General features: G+C 39.0%; 1 non-coding gene across 1 annotated transcript; it reads left to right on the top strand.

Annotated features, from left to right (window-relative positions):
* The first annotated feature begins 317 nt into the window (after window positions 1-317).
* LOC141670184 (small nucleolar RNA R71) lies at window positions 318-424 on the top strand. The gene has a single exon (XR_012554426.1). It is a non-coding gene; the product is annotated as a small nucleolar RNA R71 (small nucleolar RNA).
* The last annotated feature ends 3,917 nt before the right edge of the window (window positions 425-4,341 follow it).

Genomic DNA, 4,341 nt, shown 5'->3' with positions numbered 1-4,341 from the left:
TTGCTCCCGCATAAAGTTCACAAACGCTAGTAATCTAATTAACTCCATAATTAGCCAATGAGTCCACTTTCATCGTTAAAGCTTGAAGTTGAGCAGCTATAGCAGTAGCTTGATCCACTTTCAGAATTCCTGCTACATTTCCTTGCAACATTCTTTGTATAGGATTCTGGTATTCATTGGCTGCCATTAGCTCAATCAACTCATAAGCTTCATTGTAGCTTTTAGCTCATAAGGCCCCACCAGATGCCACATCAAGCATATGTCTAGAGTGTGCACCTAGACCATTATAGAAACAATTTATAATCATCCAATTAGGCATGTCGTGGTGTGGGCACTTCCTTAGCATCTCCTTTTATCGATCCCAAGCCTCACACAGAGATTCACCAGTTTGTTGGGCAAACTGAGTGAGAGCATTCCTGATTGCAAAAGTCTTCGCCATACGAAAGAATTTAGTGAGAAACTTTTGAGAAAGATTCTCCCAATTGGTGATAGACCCTGGTGGTAGAGAATATGACCAACACTTCGCTTTGTCCCTTAGAGAGAATAGGAATAGTCGCATCTTGATAGCATCTTCAGACACATCGTTGAACTTGAAAGTGTCACAAATCTCAATGAAATCACTGATATGGATGTTTGGGTCTTCAGTAGGATTATCCCCAAACTGAATTGAGTTCTGTATCATCTTGATCGTGCTCGACTTGATCTCAAAAGTGTTAGCCTAGATAGCTGACCTGATGATGCTTGACTGAATGTCATTGATCTTAGGCTTAGAAAAGTCCATTAAAGCCTTAGAATTTTTTGCTTGATCCGCCATCTCTAATAAAGGTGGTTCTTCGATTTTCTCTTCTTCAGCTACTTTCTCTTCGTCCTAAAAATCTTCCCTACGATCCCCTACAACTTCTTCTTCGTTTTTTCCAGAATTCTCCTACGAACTCGTGAACGTGTTTGCATAAACGATCGCTAGATTACCTGAAATACAACAAGAAAAGAAAAGAGTATATAAGTAACGATGTCCGAGTCAATGAACTTTAACGATCACTGATAACAAACACATAAACTAAAAGTTAATACTGCAGTCCCCAGCAGCGGTGCCAAAAACTTGTTAGGGTTAAACACACACTAATAATTCATGCAAGTATACGCGTTCGCATGTAATATAGAATCTTTTCTAGTTCATTCCCACAGAGATTGATGTTGGTTAACTATGTAATTTATGCACCAATGCACCGATGATATGGTTATTATCCAATGTTAAGACGATAACAATTTGGATTGTTTATACTACGAATTAAACTATTGATTATAATTAAGAGAGTAAAGAGAGTTGTATATTATATGAGACAAATGTGGGATTCTAACTTTATTAAATACTTTATTAAATAGCCTTATTGTTCTTAACCTTATCATGCAATGGTGATGACACTAATCAGATAACACGAAACTGCTAAACACCAACTTTCGTTGCACGAATAACATACTACTAGACATCTACAAAAGAGATAGAAGCTGAATAGAGACCAGTTATATTGAGACCCTATATGTCTACAGAATTTGACAACATACGGTTTAAAGCATAAGTTATCTATCATAATTACATAGGGAAAGTAAGATGGGTAAAATTACCTACGAATCATGCCTAACAATAACACATGAACCTATGCTAGCATGGCAAATTTTAAATCCTTAAATTTGCCGTCACTTCATTAAGAATTAACAGCTATCTTACAAGTTCGCGACTCTTATAAGATGAATAAGCACAACCAATACTAGGTTATCATTCAATCACCACACACTAAGGCATATAAATAATTTAACTAAAGAAATCCATAAATAAATTCGCTAGAACCCCACGATAACGATTTGCCCATAATCGGACTCATCATCAGCGTGGGTTCCGATGAAAGCATGGTATAATAAACGTAATCTTTATACTTAAATAACAAAACCAAGTACGAAAGAAGAGTAAAGGTTCACAAGTAAGAATACTAGCATCCAAGTTATAATTTAGAATAAAGATTCAGAAGTAAAAATAAGATCTTCTTCATCTTTGTTGAATCCGTGCTAAAACGGTCTTCTTACGGCTCTCCTTGCGCTCTAGTATGTCTCTCATTTGAAAACGTTCTTATTTGAATATTTATAGCATCCCTAATCAATCTGGAAGTCTCCCAATTAGAATTGCATTAGAATCAGAATTCCAAACTTTCGCACCGGCGCGGTCACGTGCTATCTTAGCGCAGGCGCGCTGTCATTCTGGAATCCTGGCGCGGCCGCACGCTTTCAAAGCGCGGGCGCGCCTTCCTCTGGGAAAAATTCATATTTCATTTTTTCCTTGCTGCTTCGAGCCGACTTTCCACGAGCTTTTATTCCAACACCGCCTTGACACCAAATTAGCACCAAAACAATGGTAATTCACCATATTACCCAAATAATGCCTGAAATAGAAAAACACTAGAAAACACATTAAAACACTGAACAACTTGAGTACAAATACATCAATTCAAAGCTTATTAGAGCATAATAAAGTGTCATAAATGCCACTCAACACTACTCCGGAGGCTGAAGCGGAGTATACGAGGTTGTTGACGAAGCAGATAGCGAAGGAGAGAGGTTTTCTGCCATTGGGTAAGGATGGTAAGCTGCTTGAGATGATTTTGGATATGGGTTGGGTTTCCTTTTGCGAGGCACCTGCTGCTGTGCCTATGTGTGTTTTTTGTGAGTTATATGTGAATGTGAAGGCGGATAAGAATGGGTTTACAGTGGTGAGGGGGTTGACGGTGGATTACAGTGCTGAGGCTATTCGTCGGGTGATTAACCATCCTGAGAGACAACCAGCTCAGGAGGATTAGGTGACTAAGACTAGGGATGATTTTGACTTGGACTTGATTGGTGTTACGCTGTGTGTCTCAAGTACTCACTGGAAATTCAAGAAGGGGCCCAACGACTATGCCACTTTCCCTGCCTCTTGCATGAACAAGTTTGCTTGTGCTTGGAATTCTTTTATCTGTGCGAATATCATGCCTTCTTTTTATGACCACGATGTTACTATAGATCGTGTAAAGTTGTTGTGCGGGATATTGTAGGGCGATTATGTGAATCTTGGCTTCATTATTTATAAGGGTATTTTGAGATTTCTGCATTGGAGCACAACGGGGACTATCTATTATACGTCGATTGTGACAAAGCTTTGTGTGGCGGTGGAAATTCATTGGCCCGAACACGAGCAGATTCAGTTATCGAGCACCCCCATCGACAGTTCTATGATCTTGAGCATGCAGAAGTGGTTTGATGGAAAGGCTGATGAGAAGGAACTAGGGTACACCTATGATCATATGCCAGATGGCCAGCCAGCACCTCAGGGGTATGCTGGTGGTACGACTCAGGCGAGTAGAGCAGCATGTAGACATCAGTTGGGTGAGGCCAGTTCTTCGCAGCAGCAGCAGCAACAGTAGGAAGTAGAGGACAGTGCTGGTTTGGGTTCAGTGCAGTATAGGCGTTTGGCGAGGCAGATGGATGTGATGTATGAGTCGCATAGCAGGTTTGCACAGGATCTTACCCAGGCATTGGGGACAGCTTTTAAAGCCACAAGAGTTAACATTCAGTGGCCAGTTTTTGCTGAGGATTCTGTGTACCCGCCTCATGACACTACACCCACGGAGGGTGAGGACCATCCTAATTCCGAGTAGGTATGCCTTGATTCCTTACTATTACCTTCATTGAGGATATTGAAAATTTTAAGTTTGGGGGTGGTAGTTAAGGAATATTTGTGTGTGAGTCCATATAGTTGCATATTAATGTTAGTTTAGTTCATATAGTTTGAATATTTATCATGTAGTTATTTGTTTTCATTTTTTTTATTTTGTTTATTTGTTATCATGTTCGTGTGTTGCATATAGTTGCATTGGCATTATAACATGATCCCTTAAGTTTGCTTTTCTGATTAATTTGTGATGTTGATGCGAGTGTAGTGATGTCGTATAGAGGAATGTCAAGTCCTAACAAAATGATTTGCATACTAAAAACAAAAAAAATTCACTAAGTCTTATAGGTTGCTTGAGTGATGGATCATGATCATGGCTTGTTTATTTGTTAAGGTTCAATCACTTTATTATGTTTAGAATTTAGGATATTCTCTTAGTGGCATAATAACATGGATTTTTAAAAAATTTGAGAAAAACATTGGATTTCATTGCTAGTTGTGGCTAGGTGTCAAATGGCTAGTAGCCGGCTCATATTTATATGAGTAGTGTAGGGTTGAGCGAGATGGAGAAAAGCGCACTTGTTCAGAAATTGTGGAAAAATAAAAGAAAAAAGGAAAAGAAAAAAATATGTGTTATGCACAAT

This window comes from Apium graveolens, chromosome 6 (assembly GCF_009905375.1).
Source record: "Apium graveolens cultivar Ventura chromosome 6, ASM990537v1, whole genome shotgun sequence".
NCBI classification, from domain to species: Eukaryota; Viridiplantae; Streptophyta; class Magnoliopsida; order Apiales; family Apiaceae; genus Apium; species Apium graveolens.
This window is presented reverse-complemented; position numbering and strand designations above follow the sequence as displayed.